Genomic DNA, 22,917 nt, shown 5'->3' on the forward strand with positions numbered 1-22,917 from the left:
CCAGAGTCAGGCAGGGGTCAAAACCGGGAGGACTATCAAAAAGAGAATAGCAAAAGGAGTATGGGGGAATCACGCTGGTTGACTTGACTAACATACACAGAGAGACAGGAAACACAGGGATAAATACACTGGTGAAAACAGGCGACACCTGGAGGGGGTGGAAACAATAACGAGGACAGGGGAAACTGATCAGGGTGTGACAAGAGTAGAGATTTATGTTCGTCTGAAGAAATACTTACTGCATGTCAAGACTCCAAAATTACTGCAGACTCACAAATACGCCGCGTCCCCACATGGATGACTTTTCTCCCTCTCACACCAAAATCCATTTGCTCTCGCAACTGCTTACTATAAGGAAATTCTAGCCAATGAACATAGCCTGTAGCAGTCTACTGAAACTCAATTGGTCAGGTTTTTGGACCAAACACTGTTTGACAGCTCTCTAAGCGGATTTCTGCCCATAGAGATGAAAGGGGACGGTGAAAGGTGAGTGATCACTGACAATAATAAAGAGGTAAGTTCAACAGTTTTTCAGTCGAGAAACTAGATAACCAACTAGCTAGCTAATCAACTGCGATTTCAATATTGAAATTATAGTAAGTAGTTATTTGGTCTTCTGTTATTAAAGCAAGCTATTGACTAGGAAAGGTAGCCGAACGTCAATTAGGTAGGAAGCTAACTAGCTAACGTTAGCTAGCTAACTAACGTTATAGAAAATGAATTAGCTAGCTAATGTTACACCTTGTGTAACAAACCCAAGGTGGTTTCATTTTTTATACAGTCTCTGGTTTAACTAAGAGCATTGTACCTAAGTTGAGAGGGGATTTTAGTAGAGGAGGACTTGGAAGACCAGCATGAATGGGTAATAGACGAGGCGGGGCAGGTTGAGAACAGACAGGGAAGACCCTCATTGGGGAAGAGTTCAGTGATTGAAGTGGAGGGGGTGCCAAGAGAGGTCAGGCTCTGAACCAAATAATAGCCAGTATAATAAAATCTAAACCGGAGATGTTAGTCGTCCATAACGACAGCTAAACAGAAGGCAAATCCATGTCCCCTTTCGCGCGCTCCAGAAACAGGAAATGGACGGTCACGTCATACAAAGAGCTTTAATTCCACCTCAGACCAAGATAAACACGACATTTCTTCTCTCACCGCCTCTTGACAACCAGGGGAAGGTGTATGAAGTGTACGTAGACTCTTACGTATCATGCCCATGTATAGGCAGGAAGTTGAACAGAGCATCGATTTCTGACATTCCACTTCCTGGTCAGGAAATGTGCTGCAGAATGAGTTCTGTTTCACTCAGAGAAATAATTCAAACGGTTTTAGAAACTAGAGAGTGTTTTCTATCCAATAGTAATAATAATATGCATATTGTACGAGCAAGAATTGAGTACGAGGCCGTTTGAAATGGGCACGATTTAACTGGCTACTCAATACTGCCCCTTGCAGCCATAAGAAGTTAACAAACTGAAACAAAACAACAAACGATCGTGAAGCTATAGACGTAAGTGCACACACAAGCTACAAACGTACAACATAGACAATTACCCACATTAACCTAGTGCCTATGGCTGTCTTAAATATGGCTCCCAATCAGAGACAATTAATGACATCTGTCTCTGATTGAGAACCATTCAGGCAACCATAGACACAGCTAGACACCTACACTAAACACAAACCCATCTACTCTACTTAACCCCCTAAACCATACAACCACCCTAGACAATACAAAAACACATACCTTCCCCATGTCACACCCTGACCTAACTAAAATAATAAAGGAAACAAAGATTACTAAGGCCAGGGCGTGACAGTACCCCCCCTCCAAAGGTGCGGACTCCGGCCGCAGAACCTGAAACAGAAGGGGAGGGTCCGGGGTGGCCCCCATCATGGCGGCGGCTCGGGCACGGGACGAGGCCCCCACTCCACCATTGTCAATACCCGCTTTGGTGGCGCCTCTGGAGCGGCGACCCTTGTAGCAAGTCCCGGACTGAAGACCATCCCAGAGGGCGCCACCGGACGGAGGGGTAGCTCCGGACTGAGGGGTAGCTCCGGACTGAGGGGTAGCTCCGGACTGAGGGGTAGCTCCGGACTGAGGGGTAGCTCCGGACTGAGGGGTAGCTCCGGACTGAGGGGTAGCTCCGGACTGAGGGGTAGCTCATGCCTGGAGGGGTAGCTCATGCCTGGAGGGCAGCTCCTGCCTGGAGGGCAGCTCCTGCCTGGAGGGCAGCTCATGACTGGAGGGCAGCTCATGACTGGAGGGCAGCTCATGACTGGAGGGCAGCTCATGACTGGAGGGCAGCTCATGACTGGACGGCAGTTCCGGACTGAGGGACGGCAGCTCCGGACTGAGGGACGGCAGCTCCGGACTGAGGGACTGCAGCTCATGGCTGGCTGACGGATCTGGCTGCTCATGGCTGGCTGACGGATCTGGCTGCTCATGGCTGGCTGACGGATCTGGCTGCTCATGGCTGGCTGACGGATCTGGCTGCTCATGGCTGGCTGACGGATCTGGCTGCTCATGGCTGGCTGACGGATCTGGCTGCTCATGGCTGGCTGACGGATCTGGCTGCTCATGGCTGGCGGACGGCTCTGGCTGATCCTGTCTGGCGGACGGCTCTGGCTGATCCTGTCTGGCGGACGGCTCTGGCTGATCCTGTCTGGCGGACGGCTCTGGCTGATCCTGTCTGGCGGACGGCTCTAGCGGCTCGGGACAGACGGGCAGCTCTGACGGCTCGGGACAGACGGGCAGCTCTGACGGCTCGGGACAGACGGGCAGCTCTGACGGTGCTTGGCAGACGGGCAGCTCTGACGGTGCTTGGCAGACGGGCAGCTCAGACGGTGCTTGGCAGACGGGCAGCTCAGACGGTGCTTGGCAGACGGGCAGCTCAGACGGTGCTTGGCAGACGGGCAGTTCAGGTGCCGCTGGGCAGACGGCAGACTCTGGCCGGCTGAGGCGCACTGTAGGCCTGGTGCGTGGTGCCGGAACTGGTGGTACCGGGCTGGGGACACGCATCTCAGGGCTAGTGCGGGGAGCAGCAACAGGACGCACAGGACTCTGGAGACGCACAGGAGGCTTGGTGCGTGGTGCCGGAACTGGTGGTACCGGGCTGGAGACACGCACCATAGGGCGAGTGCGTGGAGGAGGAACAGGGCTCTGGAGACACACTGGAAGCCTGGTGCGTGGTGTAGGCACTGGTGGTACTAGGCTGGGGCGGGGAGGTGGCGCCGGAAATACCGGACCGTGCAGGCGTACTGGCTCCCTTGAGCACTGAGCCTGCCCAACCTTACCTGGTTGTATGCTCCCCGTCACCCGACCAGTGCGGGGAGGTGGAATAACCCGCACCGGGCTATGTAGGCGAACCGGGGACACCATGCGTAAGGCTGGTGCCATGTAAGCCGGCCCGAGGAGACGCACTGGTGGCCAGATGCGTTGGGCCGGCTTCATGACATCCGGCTCAATCCTCAATCTAGCCCTGCCAGTGCGGGGAGGTGGAATAACCCGCACCGGGCTATGAACACGTACAGGAGACACCATGCGCTCTACTGCGTAACACGGTGTCTGCCCGTACTCTCGCTCTCCACGGTAAGTACAGGGAGTATGCGCAGGTCTCCTACCTGACTTCGCCACACTCCCCTTTAGCCCCCCCCCCCCCCCCCCGAGTACAACCCAAATTTTTGGGTTGTACTCGCGGGCTTCCAGCCTTGCTTCCGTGCTGCCTCCTCATATCGCCTCCTCTCGGCTTTAGCTGCCTCCAGCTCTTCACGAGGGAGGCGATATTCTCCCGGTTGTGCCCAAGGACCCTTTCCATCCAGTATCTCCTCCCATGTCCATGAATCCTTTGTGTATTGCTCCTGTTGCTGCTTTACACGCCGCTTGGTCCGATTCTGGTGGGTAATTCTGTCACGATCGTCTTGCTGAGAGAGAGTGGACCAAGGCGCAGCGTGTGCAAAATACATTCTCTTTTATTTTAGAGAAAGGAAAAAACACGCAACGAACACTTTAACAAACTGAAACAAAACAACAAACGATCGTGAAGCTATAGACGTAAGTGCACACACAAGCTACAAACGTACAACATAGACAATTACCCACATTAACCTAGTGCCTATGGCTGTCTTAAATATGGCTCCCAATCAGAGACAATTAATGACATCTGTCTCTGATTGAGAACCATTCAGGCAACCATAGACACAGCTAGACACCTACACTAAACACAAACCCATCTACTCTACTTAACCCCCTAAACCATACAACCACCCTAGACAATACAAAAACACATACCTTCCCCATGTCACACCCTGACCTAACTAAAATAATAAAGGAAACAAAGAATACTAAGGCCAGGGCGTGACACGGAATCACATTGTATGATTTTTAAGTAATTCATTTGCATTTTATTGCATGACATAAGTATTTGATACATCAGAAAAGCAGAACTTAATATTTGGTACAGAAACCTTTGTTTGCAATTACAGAGATCATATGTTTCCTGTAGTTCTTGACCAGGTTTGCACACACTGCAGCAGGGATTTTGGCCCACTCCTCCATACAGACCTTCAGGTTTCGGGGCTGTCGCTGGGCAATACGGACTTTCAGCTCCCTCCAGAGATTTTCTATTGGGTTCAGGTCTGGAGACTGGCTAGGCCACTCCAGGACCTTGAGATGCTTCTTACGGAGCCACTCCTTAGTTGCCCTGGCTGTGTGTTTCGGGTCGTTGTCATGCTGGAAGACCCAGCCACGACCCATCTTCAATGCTCTTACTGAGGGAAGGAGTTTGTTGGCCAAGATCTCGCGATACATGGCCCCATCCATCCTCCCCTCAATACGGTGCAGTCGTCCTGTCCCCTTTGCAGAAAAGCATCCCCAAAGAATGATGTTTCCACCTCCATGCTTCACGGTTGGGATGGTGTTCTTGGGGTTGTACTCATCCTTCTTCTTCCTCCAAACACGGCGAGTGGAGTTTAGACCAAAAGCTCTATTTTTGTCTCATCAGACCACATGACCTTCTCCCATTCCTCCTCTGGATCATCCAGATGGTCATTGGCAAACGTCAGATGGGCCTGGACATGCACTGGCTTGAGCAGGGGGACCTTGCGTGCGCTGCAGGATTTTAATCCATGACGGCGTAGTGTGTTACTAATGGTTTTCTTTGAGACTGTGGTCCCAGCTCTCTTCAGGTCATTGACCAGGTCCTGCCGTGTAGTTCTGGACTGATCCCTCACCTTCCTCATGATCATTGATGCCCCACGAGGTGAGATCTTGCATGGAGCCCCAGACCGAGGGTGATTGACCGTCATCTTGAACTTCTTCCATTTTCTAATAATTGCGCCAACAGTTGTTGCCTTCTCACCAAGCTACTTGCCTATTGTCCTGTAACCCATCCCAGCCTTGTGCAGGTCTACAATTTTATCCCTGATATCCTTACACAGCTCTCTGGTCTTGGCCATTGTGGAGAGGTTGGAGTCTGTTTGATTGAGTGTGTGGGCAGGTGTCTTTTATACAGGTAACGAGTTCAAACAGGTGCAGTTAATACAGGTAATGAGTGGAGAACAGGAGGGCTTCTTAAAGAAAAACTAACAGGTCTGTGAGAGCCGGAATTCTTACTGGTTGGTAGGTGATCAAATACTTATGTCATGCAATAAAATGCTAATTAATTACTTAAAAATCATACAATGTGATTTTCTGGATTTTTAAAATTTAGATTCCGTCTCTCACAGTTGAAGTGTACCTATGATAAAAATTACAGACCTCTACATGCTTTGTAAGTAGGAAAACCTGCAAAATCAGTGTGTATCAAATACTTGTTCTCCCCACTGTATAATGTGATTGGTTTCATTTTATCTGTGGCCAATGATGGGCACTTCTAATATAAGTCTATGGCTTGAATTTTCAAGCTCTACCCATAGATTTTGCGGCGATGTAGTGTCCCCATGAGTGAGAACACTGAGCCAATCACAGTGCAACTAGAGAATATTACCAACCCCTACGTTCCGTATTTTATGTTTGTATGTGGCTTTAACTCAATGATTATGTTTTAAATATATATATTTTTTTACATTGTTTGCAAACTGATATGTGACACGTATTAATGCCAAAATAACATGCAAAACAGGTGGGGCTCAAAACTTGGGAGGCTCTGCCCCTCCTGCCCTGAATGACGCGTTGCCACTGCTAATATATGGTGGTGAAGTAGTTCTCTGCTCAGTTGACAGAGACAGGAGATACAGGAGTCCATTCTGTTCCAAGTAGGGTACCTTGGCTCTCCTCTATGTACAGCACTCTGGGGACTTTCTGCAGGTAACCATGACATCCACCAATCGCCCATGTAACTTAATCATGAGTGGTCCTGAGAGTTCCTCTAATTTCTTTGACGCTGTATGAAGGCATTGTGCATATGATGATGACCTGCTGCTATCTATTGGTTAGAAAGATTGTTCTATACTGAATGTATGTGATAGTCATTGCTAAAGAATACGAGTAGTGTAGGTAAGGGATGAAGTGAAAATGTATCGGAGGATAGCTCTCTACTACGAGGTGGGTTTGGCATGAAATGACAGCAGGCATGCTGACTGACAAGTGGCGTGGATTGGTACACGGCAATTCCACAGTAGCAGAGTGGAGCTAAGACTCAGATAGTTCACTCTAAAATGTATGTCAAACAAACCAATGATTGCAAATAGTTAAAAGTAGTACTTGTGCGTAGAGTTGTATGGTATGTTCCACTTTGAAATCATTGGTTTTTGTTTGACATACATTTTAAAGTGAAAAATCTGAGTGTCAGCATCCCTCTGTTACTGTAGTATTGCCCTACAGCTCGGCTCAGTCCAGTCCCACATTGTGTGTTTTTAATTATTTGGCTAAATGATTATCCATTGTTGCCTCTTTTGATATAGCCACAGCAGTCTTAAAATAAACTGTTACCTTGAATGAAACATTAAGATGTTAAAACATTTCAACTCCAATTGAACTCTGTCTGTGACATCTTATTGTCCTCTCTCTCACTACAGTTGTTCTCAGGTGACAGGTCAGTGTGTGCAAAGAGAACACATTTGACCAGGTGGAGTCAAGCTTCTACCTATGTACTTCCTCGCCCTGGACCTCTACACCAGCGAGGCAGAGGACACCAAGTTTGGACCAGTGAGTCACCAACTCATCTTATGCCTTACACATCTCAGCACATACAGTACCAGTCAAAAGTTTGGACACACCTACTCATTCAAGGGTTTTTCTTTATTTTTACTATTTTCTACGTTTTAGTTTTAGTTTAGTTTATTAATTTGACCATTTAAAAAAAACAAGCACACATAAAACTTAAAAGCCATACATGCACATGAATAAAATCATCGAGGATAACACACAATAAAGTCTGGGATTTATTTCCATTGTGGTCGTCTTGAGACAAGATGGCTATACAAGATCGAACACAGTGTGGCAGTGAAATAATAAAGCAAAAACATAAAAGAAGAACATCTATCTCATCATTCCAGTTACATGATAGGGGTTATTCATATGGGCACAGAGGACATCAAACATATTTTGACTTTATTTTTAAAGCTGTCCAGTGAGGATGTTGTTTTTATAGGCAGAGGCAACTCATTCCATTCTGAGGCTCCAGTATACAAGAAAGTACCTTTCCCAGCTTTGAAGAATATAAATATATATATATACACTTTTTTGGTTACTACATGATTCCATATGTGTTATTTCATAGTTTTGATATCTTCACCATTATTCTACATTGGAGAAAAAAAGGAGAAAAAAAAACCTGGAATGAGTAGGTGTGTCCAAACTTTTGACTGGTAATGGACAGTATGTTTCGCTCCACCTTCCATGAAAACTCCAGTTCCTTACTTTGTTAACCTTTTTACCAATGTCTATGGATTGTACAATGATTTTAACACCATACTAAATCTAATTCCATTTCCTGGATTGTTCTGCCGTCTTTATAGATTATGCTAATGCCCCGCTTTAAGAACCTGGAGATCTTCACTGGTGACTTGGCCACAAACTGTACCCGGGACACCTTCCATCGCTACCACTGTCTGAAAAACTGTGTGTACTGATTTAGTTCTAAATGACCATCATTGAGTCCATCCTCACCTCCTCCATCACTGCAATGGATTGTCCAGTCTGCTGAGAGGTTCATTGGGTGCCACCTGCCCTCCATCGATGACCTGCACGACTCAAGAGCAAGGAAGCTTGCAGGGAAGATCATTTGCCGACCCCTTTCGCCCCGTCTTCCAAAGACTCTCTTCTGGCAAACGGTTCAGGTCAATCACGGCCAAAACCTCCCACCACCTGAACAGTGTCTTCTGTGGCCCTCAACAACCGGCCACCTGGTCTGCGATAATCCTGTCATCCATGGATTCTGTACTATTCATCCACAGACTATGCACCCTGCATGATCATCCCAGAACTGCAGATTTTATAATGTAGCTTAAGGTGTTCATAGTGTACATATACTGTATGTGGATCTGTGGACAATCTGCATCTGTATATTTTTTTGTCTGTATATTCTGTATATCGTCTGTCTGTATATTCTGTTTATTGTTGCAGCACCATTTCATAGAGTCCTGTACATGCACATATATTTGCAGAATAAAGCTGATTCTGACATGTTAACCTAGTTTAGCTGGTTAATCCTATGTCAGTTTACAATCTATTATTTGAGACTGGTTATATACTGAATGTATGGTAGCAGATTCTTTCCTTTGTGTCTTCCTTTAATTTAAAATCCCCGTGTGCTGTGTATGTGTGTCCTTGGGCTTAATACCCAAAATATTGGCTCCTGCCTGCAATTAGTGGACTCGTTTTATGGTGTTTACTAGAGATGACTGTCTGCTTTTCGTTTTACAGACGAAGGTTGCTGGCTAACAAGTAATTAGCTAGCTAACTTTAGCAAATAGATTCCACTGAACTCAAGGTATTGTACTCAGGGCGGCAGGTAGCCGAGTGGTTAGAGTGTTGGGCCCGTATCCGAAAGGTTGATGGATCGAATCCCTGAGCTGACAAGGTGAAAATCTGTCATTCTGCCCCTGAACAGTTAACCCACTGTTCATTATAAAATAAGAATTTGTTCTTAACTGACTTGCCTAGTTACATAAAGGTTAAACCTTAAAAAAAGGGTGTAAGTATTAGAATTTATTTGGTTATCAAGCTGCTCAGTTTCCCAAGTCGTTCAGCACTTATTGCCCTAGACGGCTCGTAATAGCCAATTACAACACTGGACTGGCAGGAATTTGTCCTTCGTGAAAGTGACCCACCTTTAAGCCCATCAGCCTGAAATCCAAACCCAAAGTTACCCAGGCTTGAGAAAGAGCAATTTGAGAAATTGAGAGGGAAAACTTGACAGGTCGGATTGTATGGTGTCAAATCCGATTTAAAAAGTAGAACGTGCACGAGATGAAAGATGAAACATCATTGCGCTTGCAAACACAGAGTCTAGAGAGAAGAGCAAGCAGAGCCTATGTGGACAATTTAATGCGTTCCTTTTTTTTTACACATTTGAACCACGTTTCTTTGCTTACAGTTCTATATGTACAGTTTAAGACGATGTTCTGCTCACTCAGAGTCACACTTCAAAACCTCAAGTTAATTTGTGCTCTCGACTAGCCTGTGCCCTCATGGGACCCATGCTCTGCTTGCTCAACCCCATTTCTGTATGTGTGGGACAGGGACAGTGAAGGAAGATATACCGTTTTTGCATTAGCACTACACACCTGATTTAAAATCATCAACACTTGATGATATGTGGATCATTTCTGTGCTCGGGCAAAAACAAAAAAAGGTGCACCCCTTTGGGTCCTCAGGACCAGGATTAAGAAATGCTGTTCTATCTAGACGAATCACATTCCCCAATGTCACCTCTCCCTAGCAACCACACTGTATGTAGACATGATCGAACTCTGTGAACAAATTGGCTATACTTTAATGGATGTTTGTTACGTGTACCTGCTTGCTTTATTTGTCGTTTAAAAAAAAAAAGTTTCAGTGTTGATCCAATTTGCCAACAAAGTAATCGTGACACTACTTGTGTTTTTCAGGTGATCACGGTGACAGTCTATCATATAGATTGGGAACTCTAGATCTCGGAATGCAATTTGCTTAATCAGGTGTGTTAGCTGGGGCTGAAAAAGTGTGACACCAATCATGCCCCCGAGTACCACGATGAGGATGACCATAAGAAGACGGAATCAATGCAAGATCCTGCATGGTCTGATACAGGGCTCTCCTGGAGAGATACCGTCTTGTATGTTTTCTACAACCCTAATCTAGTGCACCCGATTCTAATAACTAGCTGGTTGATAAGCTACAGGAGTGTAACACTCCAGTAGATCTGAACATCCACCCAGTCCCCCCACCATTTTCTTTTGTCACTTCTCTCCTTCTACTATAGCCGTCTTTGGTTATTGGACTGAGAGGGATGTAAACACAGACAGCTTGCAGCTACCACAATTAACAATGTGCGATTCAATCATTTCACATTCTTGTTTGTGCTGAGGAGGTCAAGTAGGTTAATATGAATAGTGCGGATGACTGTATTACAATCATGCTGGTAAGTTTGATTTGAGTGAAATATGATATTTTCTTATGTTTGGTACTGTAATAATTTCTGTAATTGGTCTCATCACCTCTTGCTTGCATTTCAATAGCTGTTCGTTAAGAATTAAACACAGGGGCGGCTCTAGCCTTTTGGGGGCCCGAAGTGAGATTTGGTCTTGGGGCCCCCCACCTACATTTGACATTTTAGTCATTTAGCAGACGCTTTTATCCAGTGCTACATATAGGAGCAATTAGGGTTAAGTGCTTTGTTCAAGGGCACATAGACAGATTATTTACTGGTACTCCTGGAGGTCAGGGCCCCTGGGCACGTGCCCAATTGGTATTCAGCCATGATTACTACAAGTTTAGATAACTGTCTAGACTAACTACCTAGTGGCCGGCACAAGATGGAGGGAAAGTTGTAGCATAACGCTCTAACAACTAGGCTACCTGCCGCCGCAAAGTTAGCTAAAATGTACGTATATAAAAAACTCAGAACTCAATCAATCTGCCATCATTAACACAATGGAAAAATCTAAAGATTTATATGCGTGAGCTACAGAGAGAAACAAAATGTTGCAGTTTCACAGAAAGTGATGTGGGCACTGGAGATGGGGGTGTGTGCCAGTGGGTCTGGGCAGGTGTGATGTAGTTGATGTTTGTATGATGTTGTTGTTTGTATGTGTATGTTTTGTATTGATTATAAAATAAAATAGTAAGTTGAGACCCCACAAAAATCTATGATTTGGGTCGGGCCCCCTACCGGCCGGGAGCTCTAAGCGACCGCTTATGTCACTTATTCCTGGAACCAGCCCTGATTACACAATTGCCAGAAAGTCAGTCAACAGCCATCTTAGTGCAGAACAACATTGCCTGGACACCTATATGTATGATTTTGTGATGAGACTCCAAATAATATTGGAGATATTGCCAAAGAGTAGCTAATACCGATGATCAAGGTAAAAAAATTTGCTAATGTAGCTAACTAGCTAGCTACGTACGGTGGAGAGATTGGTTAGATTCAACAAAGTTAACATTTGTAGCCGTTCTGAGCTCATGCCTGTTAAATAGTTCATCTGCCTTGAATTTAACTGTGACTATGGCTGAGATAACTGAACAAAAGAGGTATGTTGAGGGTCAATGTTGTCAAGGTACGACGAGTTAGCTAGCTAGCTAGCATACTTGTGCCATAAGTGGGCTGATCGGACGAGATGTGAACCCGGGAGCCTGCTAGCAACTGACGTTACAACATCAACTTATGAATCAGATAAATTACAATTTCAATAATCTGTTTTGAATTCAATTTTGAATATGGCTTAGATATGGCTGAGAAAAAAGATATACTGAGCGTCAATGTTATTGGGATATAACATTATGTTGCTAGTAGAGGAGAGAGTGACTAGATTTCAGTTTTGCATCACAGAACGGTAGATAGAACATATTAGAACATATAGATTTCCGATGAGGGCATGCTGCATTTCTCACCTTGAATTCAACTGTGTGATCTGTAATCCTAATTCTATCTTTTTCTGTTTCTCCTTCAACAAAAATGAAATAGCCTGTTAGCCACCATGTAATTTAGTGAATTTAGTTCGCTTACCTTCATTCTTTGCTGTAAAAGATAGCAGAGAAACAACACCTTTCTCGGATATTCAAACTGAAGGCACTTCTGTTATGTAATCTTTGTCGGTCATTCGAGTGTCACTGTTGACAATTTGTTGATTTTCTTAAATTTCATTTTAGACGGGAGAATGCACATTTTCTATACATTCTTCTAGCAAGAAAACTAGCGAGCGGATTGTGGGGCGCCGTCTTCTGACCATTTAGGGAATTGAGTTCTCAATCGTTGTGCCAAATTTCATTCCTCAATATGGAGTATTGACTGAGACATGAAAAGGCAAAAAACTCACTTTAACATGCATTGCTGGCTCAAAACCTAATATAGACGCGTCTATAATACATGGATGTTAGAAGGCCTTTGTTAAGCGCCATGTAGGACTACAGTGTGTGTTTTAAAGACCGGTAATGTATTCTGTGTGTTCATGTATCCCCTATCTGCTCTGTGGGACACTTAAGAGAGTGTGACAAGACCACTAGAGCTGTGTTCTTCTTTGATCAGCATTAACCTTTACCGAACCTCAACCCCGTATCCGGGATCACCCCCCCACCCCCCCCACACTGATTAGCATCGCTAGCATAGCGTCACAATTAAATAGTAGCATCTAAATATCATTAAATCACAAGTCCAAGACACCAAATGAAAGATACAGATCTTGTGAATAAAGCCACCATTTCAGATTTTTAAAATGTTTTACAGGGAAGACAAAATATGTAAATCTATTAGCTAACCACGTTAGCAAAAGACACCATTTTTCTTTGTCCACCATTTTTTCTCTCCACCAGTAGCTATCACCAATTCGGCCAAATAAAGATATTGATAGCCACTAACCAAGAAAAAACCTCATCAGATGACAGTCTGATAACATATTTATTGTATAGGATAGGTTTTGTTAGAAAAATGTGCATATTTCAGGTATAAATCATAGTTTACAATTGCACCCACCATCACAACTCGACTAGAATTACTATAGAGAGCAACGTGTATTACCAATTTACTCATCATAAAACATTTCATAAAAATAGACAAAGCATAGCAATGGAAAGACACAGATCTTGTGAATTCAGACAATATTTCAGATTTTCTAAGCGTTTTACAGCGAAAACACAATAAATCGTTATATTAGCATACCACATGTGCAAACGTTACCCCAGCATGAATTGAAGGCAAAGGGAGCGATAACGTTATCAACACCAAAATATATTAATTTTTTCACTAACCTTCTCAGAATTCTTCCGATGACACTCCTGTAACATCATATTACAACATACATATAGAGTTTGTTCGAAAATGTGCATATTTAGCCATAAAAAAACGTGGTTATACAATGAAAATAGTATCAAAACAAGCCTGAAAATTTCAGGCGCCATCTTTCAGAGTGATCTAGTTTAATCAATAGCTAATCATATACTTGACTAAAAAATACAGGGTTGACAGGAATCGAAAGACAAATTAGTTCTTAATGCAATCGCTGAATTACATTTCTAAAATTATCCTTACTGTGCAATACAGGGTTCGCCAAGCGAAGCTATACCAAACAAAATGGCGGAATATACGTTTAACATTTTTCGACAGAACAACGATTTATCATCTTAAATATTTCTTACTATGAGCTGTTCTTCCATCAGAATCTTGGGCAATGTATCCTTTCTCCGGTCTAATCGTCTTTTGGTCGAAAGATGTCCTCTTGTCCGTCGAAATGTCCACTAACGTTCGACCGGTACTGGAAACGTGCCCGGGGCTTCAAAGTGTACCACAAAGAAAATACCTCAAAATCGCACTAAACGGATATAAATTGCTATAAAACGGTTTAAATTAACTACCTTATGATGTTTTTAACACCTATAACGAGTAAAAACATGACCGGCGATATATAAGTGGCTAAACCAAGGCTTGGAAAGAGACCAGTCCGACCTCCTTCTTGCGTCGAGCGCACGGAACGAAAGGACGCTCCTTCCGGTCTTTGCCCATTTATGCAGCCCCTGATTGCGCAATCGACTCCATTCAAATTGTCACCACTTACTGACATCTAGAGGAAGGCGTAGGCAGTGTTTGTATCCTGATAGCATTTACAGGGACTTTAAAACTGACCTGGGACCTGGGGCCAAGATTTCTGAAATCTCACTCCCTGGCAGGGAAATTGCTGTAGAATGAGTTCTGTACCACTCAGAGACATAATTCAAACGGCTATAGAAACTAGAGAGTGTTTTCTATCCAATAATAACAATAATATGCATATTGTACGAGCAAGAATTGAGTACTAGGCAGTTTAATCTGTAGAGCAAATTATGCTAATGCGAAACAGCTCCCCCTTCTCTAGGAAACTATCCAATTTACACAGAAGGGGCCAATTCAGAGTTGAGATCATTCAGGCGTTCCTTGCCTGACTACATTGCAGAAGCCTGCCAGATCTCACAACACATCGATAGATGTTTAACATCAGCTAACACATCATATGATATAAAAATCTGATGCTCTACTGTGCAGTCGACGACATGGTGCAAAACCATATGTTAATGATCATCAAGGACCTCACCCACCTGAGCCTGTTAACCCAGCTACAATCTAGAAGGCTGAGACAGTAAAGGTGCATCAAAGCTGGGACCGAGAGACTGTAAAACAGCTTCTATCTCCAGGCCATCAGACTGTTAAACAGTCACCACTAGCCGGCCTCTGCCCAGTACCCTGCCATGGGGATTCATCTATAACCGTTGTGTAAATTTTACACTAAATATCTACGTGCGCTATTTCTGAAAAAACAGTGCACGCACACAAATATTGAGATTTATAAACTTGGTGCAGCCATACATATGTATGTTTCCTGTTATAAATCAGACCCGTGTGAGCATGAACGGCCATTATAACTCCCCCTCAATAACGCCCATCATTCACATTTCATGGTGAAAATAACGTCCTTATTTGCTGTATACTTTGGAAGTATTGGAATTAGGCCAAAACAGTATATCAAAAGTATTACATGTGGATATGTCATTTTAGATGAAATTTGAAAAAAAGGGTCAGATCCTTAAAGGTTTTAATGGCGAACTTGATCAAATGTCTTTGGAGGTGTTAGCAAAATGTTCAATTTTGCAATGACCTTTGCTGTATATGCCCATTTCTAAAACACAAAAACAATTGCACATTGTTGTGGACCTGTAAATAATTTATTTGAATTCAATAATGTTTTGCATTTATTTTCTCCTGAACCTAAATATGCTTGTCACGGCCGTTGTAAGAAGAGGACCAAAGCGCAGCGTGGTGAGCGTACATATTCCTTTTATTTAGAAATGACGCCGACAAAAACAATAAACAATACCAAAACAACCGTGAAGCTTAAGGGCTATGTGCCACAAACAAAGTTAACTTCCCACACTGGAAGGAGGGAAAGGGCTACCTAAGTATGGTTCCCAATCAGAGATAGACAGCTGTCCCTGATTGAGAACCATACCAGGCCAAATCACACCCTGACCAAACCAAATAGAGACATAAAAAGGCTCTCTAAGGTCAGGGCGTGACAATGCTGCACTGCTCGCAAATTCTGAAACATTGTAAACTAGCCTACAGTAGGCCTACTTACTGTGGTAGCCTACACTCTTCAATGCAAAATATCAACTGTCTGTTCACCTGTTAAATTCTACTGTATCTTATCACCCGCACTCCCTTTAGGATGCATAGAGCAAAAACTTGAAATTATAATAGTCTCGAATAGGCCCAATTAAAAGAGAGATGCGCAATGTAATTTGTTGTATGGCTATTTCGGTAACATGAACAGATCATGGCCAGAAAAGGTGCAATGGTTATGATATACACTGAGTATACCAAATATTATTGAGTTGCACCCCCCTACCCTTTTTCTCTCAGAACAGTGCCAGAACAGCCTAAATTCATCGTTGGGGCATGGACTCTACAAGTGGTCGAAAGCGTTCCACAGGAATGCTGGCCCATGTTGACTCCAATGCTTTCCACAGTTGTATCAAGTTGGCTGGATGTCCTTTGTGTTGTGGACCTTTCTTGATACACATGGGAAACTGTTGAGTGTGAAAAGCCCAGCAGCATTGCAGTTTTTAACACAACCCGGTGCGCCTGGCACCTACTACCATACCCTGTTCAAATGCACTTACATTTTTGGTCTCACCCATTCACCCTCTGAATGGTACACATACACAATCAATTTCTCAATTGTCTCAAGGCTTAAAAATCCTTCTTTAACCTGTTTCTTCCCCTTCATCTACACTGATTGAAGTGGATTTCACCTGGATTCACCTGGTTAGTCTATGTCATGGAAAGAGCAGGTGTTTTTAATGTTTGTATACTCAGTGTATATATTATGTTTATAAATGAAATATTGTCTAGGCTGCTCGAGAAATTTTACATTACAGTATTCAGACATAGCCTACAAACGTCAATTTGGAATTCTAGTTGTCAATTTGTTGAGGTAATCTGAAGAGATTTCACCCCATGCTTCCTGAAGCACCTCCCACAAGTTGGATTGGCTTGATGGGCACTTCTTACGTACCATACGGTCAAGCTGCTCCCACAACTGCTCAATAGGGTTGAGATCTGGTGACTGTGCTGGCCACTCCATTATAGACAGAATACCAGCTGACTGCTTCTTCCCTAAATAGTTATTGCATAGCTTGGAGCTGTGCTTTGGGTCATTGTCCTGTTATAGGAGGAAATTGGCTCCCAATTAACTGCCATCCAAAGGGTATGTCATGGTGTTGCAAAATGGAGTGATAGCCTTCCTTCTTCAAGATCCCTTTTACCCTGTATAAATCTCCCACTTTAACACCACCAAAGCACCCCTAGACCATCACATTGCCTTCACAATGCTTGACAGATGGCGTCAAGCACTCCTCCAGCATCTTTGAATATTTTTCTGCGTCTCACAAATGTATTTCTTTGTGATCCAAACACCTCAAACTTAGGTCTGTCTGTCCATAACACTTTTTTTCCAATCTTTCTCTGTCCAGTGTCTGTATTCTTTTGCCCATCTTAATATTTTATTTTTATTGGCCAGTCTGAGATATGGCTTTTTCTTTGCACCTCTGCCTAGAAGGCCAGCATCCCGGAGTAACCTCTTCACTGTTGACGTTGAGACTGGTGTTTTGCGGGTACTATTTAATGAAGCTGCCAGTTGAGAACTTGTGAGGTGTCTGTTTCTCAAACTAGACACTCTAATGTACTTGTCCTCTTGCTCAGTTGTGCAACGGGGCCTCCAACTCCCCTTTCTATTCTGGTAAGAGCCAGTTTGCGCTGTTCTGTGAAGGGAGTAGTACACAGCGTTATACGAGATCTTCAGGTTCTTGGCAATTCCTCGCATGGAATAGCCTTCATTTCTCAGAACAAGAATTGACTGACGAGTTTGAGAAGAAAGTGCTTTGTTTCTGGCCATTTTGAGCCTGTAATCGAACCCACAAATGCTGATGCTCCAGATACTCAATTAGTCTAAAGAAGGCCAGTTGTATTGCTTCTTTAATCAGAACAACAGTTTTCATCTGTGCTAACATAATTGCAAAAGGGTTTTCTAATGATCAATTAGCCTTTTAAAATTATAAACTTGGATTAGCTAACACAACGTGCCATTGGAACACAGAAGTGATGGTCGCTGATAATGGGCCTCTGTATACCTATGTAGATATTCCATAACAAATCTGCCGTTTCAGCTACAATAGTCATTTACAACATTAACAATGTCTCCATGTATTTCTGATCAATTTGATGTGATTTTAATGGACCAAAAAATTGCTTTTCTTTCAAAAACAATGAAATTCCTATGACCCCAAACTTTTGAACGGTAGTGTATTTGTATTCCCAACTCTGACATTGCTCGTCCTAATATTTCCTTTCTTTGTATTTTTGGCATTTGTGTGTATTGTTTTGTATTGTCAGGTATTACTGCACTGTTGGAGCTAGGAACATAAGCATTTCGCTACACCCGCGATAACATCTGCTAAATGTTTGATGTAATGTCTGCAATGTACTCAGGCAGGAACGCCACCAATGTCAATGGCAGACTTCTGAAGTCAGCAGATCTCAAGTCAGAATCCGACTGATGCGACTATCCAGACTTAGGCAGGGGTTTTTCTGGATCAAAATGGGCTTAGGTGGTTGGGGGCGTGGCAGTGAGCACAGTTGGCGCATCTACGTGGCTGAGTTTTTTATAACATTCTGGAGGACCCCATATTGGTGGTGTAGAGAAATGTGCAAATTGTTTTGCCATTTTCTTGAAATTATGCCCATTTCTCCATGGAGCTGAAATGTTTGCAGTTTTAAAGCTAATATCCTGCAATTAAACATATTCTGTCATGGAGCTGAGACAAAATGTTGCAGTTTCAAAGCTAGGTGGCTGCAATTCTCAATTTTGCCATGGCTAATGCTGTGTTCTTTGGCTAAAAAATAATAATAAAATCTACATTGCTAAATTCATTGTTTTTGGAATTTTAACCTCCCTGACTGTCTATCTTTTATTTTGGTGATTGTTAGTTCTCAAAGATTATACATATATTTTTAAATACACTCAATGGCCAGTTTATTAGGTACACACATCTATTACCGGGTCGAACCCCCTTTGCCTCCAGAACAGCCTGAATTATTCGGGGTGTGGATTCTACAAGTTGGAAATGTTTCACAGGGATGTTGGTCCATGCTGATGTGATGGCATCACGCAGTTACTGCAGATTGGACGGCAGTACACCACCGCCGGGTGGTGGGTCCATGGACTCCTGCTACATATGACATATCCTAAATCTGCCATAAGAATGACAAAACAGGAACCAGGATTCGTCAGACCAGGCAATGTTTTTTCACTCCTCATTTGTTGAGTGTTGGTGATCGCGTGCCCACTGGAGTCGCTTTTTCTTGTTTTTAGCTGATAGGAGTGGAACCTGGTGTGGTCGTCTGCTGCAGTAGCCCATTCGTGACAAGGATCAATGAGTTGTGCATTCTGAGATGCCTTTCTGCACACCACTGTTGTACTAGGCCGTTATTTGTCTGTTTGTGGCCAACCTGTTAGCTTGTGCGATTCTTGCCATTCTCCTTCGACCTCTGTCATCAACAAGCTGTTTTTACCCACAGGACTGCTGCTGACTGGATGTTATTTGTTTCTCGCACCACTCTCTGTAAACCCTAGACAACGTCGTATGTGGAAAGCCGAAGAGGTAGCCCGTTTCTGAGATACTGAATCTGGAGCGCCTGGCACTGACGATCATGCCACCCTCAAAGTCGCTTAGGTCACACGTTTTGCCCATTCAATCGAACAGTAATCGAATGCCTCGATGCCTGTCTGCCTGCTTTATATAGGAGGCCACAGCCACATGACTCACTGTCTGTAGGAGCAATACATTTTTGTGAATGAGGTGGTGCACCTAACTGCCCGGTGAGTGTATATAGGTCCATTATCTTTTCTACATACTTTGTCTGGTTTTAGTAATTTAAGTTTACACTGAAACTGTTTTTCCATCCCAATTTGTTTATATACACCTGCTCTTTCCATGACATAGTCTGACCAGGTGAATCCAGTTTTAAGCTATGATCTCTTATTGATGTCACTTGTTACATCCACTTCAATCAGTGTAGATGTCAGTCATTTACCACTTGGGGAGTGGGAAACATAGGAAAGGAAACGGATATCGTCCTTTATGCTGAAAAACCTTTGGTCCTCAGTATCCAGATCTCACTGGGCGACTTGGCATCTGAATCCATAGGATCAGAATTCCATCAACCAAAAGCCTGTCCAAGTAAACAGCGCACAATTTTGTTATCCAGTGAAGCCAATGATGAACCATCTATTGCCATTGATTTTACAAAGAGTTTTACATTTTTTAACTATTATTTCTAGGTTATTTCTGTCTGCCAACTGCCCCGTACAGTTGAAACCAGGATTCATCCGTGAAGCGCACACTTCTCCAGTGTGCCAGTGGCCATCGAAGGTGAGCATTTCCCCACTGAAGTTGGTTACGACGCCGAACTGCATTCAGGCCAGACCCTGGTGAGGACGACGAGCACACTGATGAGCTTCCCTGAGATGGTTTTTGACAGTTTGTGCAGAAATTCTTTGGTTGTTCCATGGTTTCATCAGCTGCCCGGGTGGCTGGTTTCAGATGATCCCGCAGGTGAAGAAGCTGGGCTTGAATGGTTACACATGGTCTGCGGTTGTGAGGCCAGGTGGACGTACTGCCAAATTCTATAAAAAGACGTTGAAGGTGGCTTCAGATAATTTCTCTAACAGTCGATTCTCTGACAACAGCTTTGGTGGACATTCCTGCAGTCTGCATGCCAATTGCACGCTCCCTCAAAACTTGAGACATCTGTGGCATTGTGTTGTGTGACAAAACTACACATTTTAGAGTGGCTTTGTATTGTCTCCGGCTCAAGGTGCACCAGCATTGTGTTGTTTAATCAGCTTCTTGATATGCCACACCTGTCAGGTGGATGGATTATCTTGGCAAAAGAGAAATGCTCACTAACACATAAGTGGATTTTTCTTTTGAGAAATAAGATTTTGGTGCTTCTGGAAAATTTCCTGGATCTTTTATCTTTTATTTCAGCTCAATGGACATGTTGCATTTATATTTTTGTTCAGTGTGTATATGTGACCCACCACCTGGATTCAGTCCTATTTAGCAACATTTGAAATTGTGTTTTTTATATAGAATAAAAGTAGAAAATGGTAAACTGCAGTTGAGGAACAATGGGAAAGTAATTCTGCTTTGAAAGTTGATAAACTTGGAATTCCAACTCAGGAACTCTGCCGTCTTTCTAGAGCTCCTACATAGATCATATACTTAACAGTATGCTTTAACTCACAATGAAAACGACTTTCTGACTAAATTAGAAACGTATAATAGCTCGGGAGAGGTGAAGGTCAAGTCATGCGTCCTCCGAAACATGACCCGCCAAACCGTGCTTCTTAACATCCGCCAACTTAACCAGGATGCCCGCTGCACCAATGTGTCAGACTAAACACCTTTCAACTGACGACCGAAGTCGTATATAGTATATTCACAGTATATAGTATATTTATTATGAAAAAAAAATACAAATATTTTCTACTATTTGGACTTATGCGACCCCAAAGAAAGCTTAGGTGGCCCGCACAAGGATTTCAATAGCAGAAAAATCCCTGTGAGATGAATGACAGAAGACCATACTACAGTTGAAGTCAGAAGTTTACATACACTTAGGTTGGAATCATTAACACTCGTTTTCAACCACTCCACAAATTTCTTGTTAACAAACTATAGTTTTGGCAAGTCGGTTAGGACATCTACTTTGTGCATGACACAAGTCATTTTTCCAACAATTGTTTACAGACAGATTATTTCACTTATAATTCATTGTATCACAATTCCAGTGGGTCAGAAGTTTACGTACATGCAGTTGACTATGCCTTTAAACAACTTGGAAAATTCCAGAAAATGATGTCATGGCTTCAGAAGCTTCTGATTGGCTAAGTGACATAATTTCTGTCAATTGGAGGTGTACCTGTGGATGTATTTCAAGGCCTACCTTCAAACTCAGTGCCTCTTTGCTTGACATCATGGTAAAATCTAAAGAAATCAGCCAAGACCTCAGAAAATAAATTGTAGACCTACACAAGTCTGGTTCATCTTTGGGAGCAATTTCCAAATGCCTTAAGGTACCACGATCATCTGTACAAACAATAGTACGCAAGTATAAACACCATGGGACCACGCAGCCGTCATACCTCTCAGGAAGGAGACGCGCTCTGTCTCCTAGAGATTAACGTACTTTGGTGCAAAAAGTGCAAATAAATCCCAGAACAACAGCAAAGGACCTTGTGAAGATGCTGGAGGAAACGGGTACAAATATCTATATCCACAGTAAAACGAGTCCTATAATCGACAACCTGAAAGGCCGCTCAGCAAGAAAGAAGCCACTGCTCCAAAACCGCCATAAAAAATCCACACTACGGTTTGCAACTGCACATGGGGACAAAGATCGTACTTTTTGGAGAAATGTCCTCTGGTCTGATGAAACAAAAATAGAACTGTTTGGCCATAATGACCATCATTATGTTTGGAGGAGAAAGGAGGATGCTTGCAAGCCGAAGAACACCATCCCAACTGTGAAGCATGGGGGTGGCAGCATCATGTTGTGGAGGTGCTTTGCTGCAGGAGGGACATCATGAGATGGCATCATGAGGAAGGGAAATCATGTGGATATGTTAAAGCAACATCTCAAGATATCAGTCAGGAAGTTAAAGATTGGTCTCAAATGGGTCATCCAAATGGACAATGACCCCAAGCATACTTCCAAAATTGTGGAAAAATGGCTTAAGGACAACAAAGTCAAGGTATTGGAGTGGCCATCACAAAGCCCTGACCTCAATTCTATAGATAATTTGTGGGCAGAAATGAAAAAGTGCGTCGAGCAAGGAGGCCTACAAACCTGACTCAGTTTCACCAGCTCTGTCAGGAGGATTGGGCCAAAATTCACCCAACTTATTGTGGGAAGCTTGTGGAAGGCTACCCAAAACGTTTGACCCAAGTTAAACAATTTAATGGCAATGCTACCAAATACAAATTGAGTGTATGTCAACTTCTGACCCACTGGGAATATGATGAAAGAAATAAAAGCTGAAATTAATCATTCTCTCTACTATTATTCTGACATTTCACATTCTTAAAATAAAGTGGTGATCCTGACTGACCTAAGACAGGAATTCTTACCAGATTAAATGTCAGGAATTGTGAAAAACAGAGTTTAAATATATTTGGCTAAGGTG

General features: G+C 43.3%; 1 protein-coding gene across 1 annotated transcript in view; it reads left to right on the forward strand.

The window, feature by feature from the left end:
* LOC120054194 (membrane-associated guanylate kinase, WW and PDZ domain-containing protein 2-like) overlaps nt 1–22,917 on the forward strand; it is a 285,181-nt gene that overhangs the window by 145,109 nt on the left and 117,155 nt on the right. The window lies entirely within an intron of this gene.

This window comes from Salvelinus namaycush, chromosome 9 (genome assembly GCF_016432855.1).
Source record: "Salvelinus namaycush isolate Seneca chromosome 9, SaNama_1.0, whole genome shotgun sequence".
NCBI lineage: Eukaryota > Metazoa > Chordata > Actinopteri > Salmoniformes > Salmonidae > Salvelinus > Salvelinus namaycush.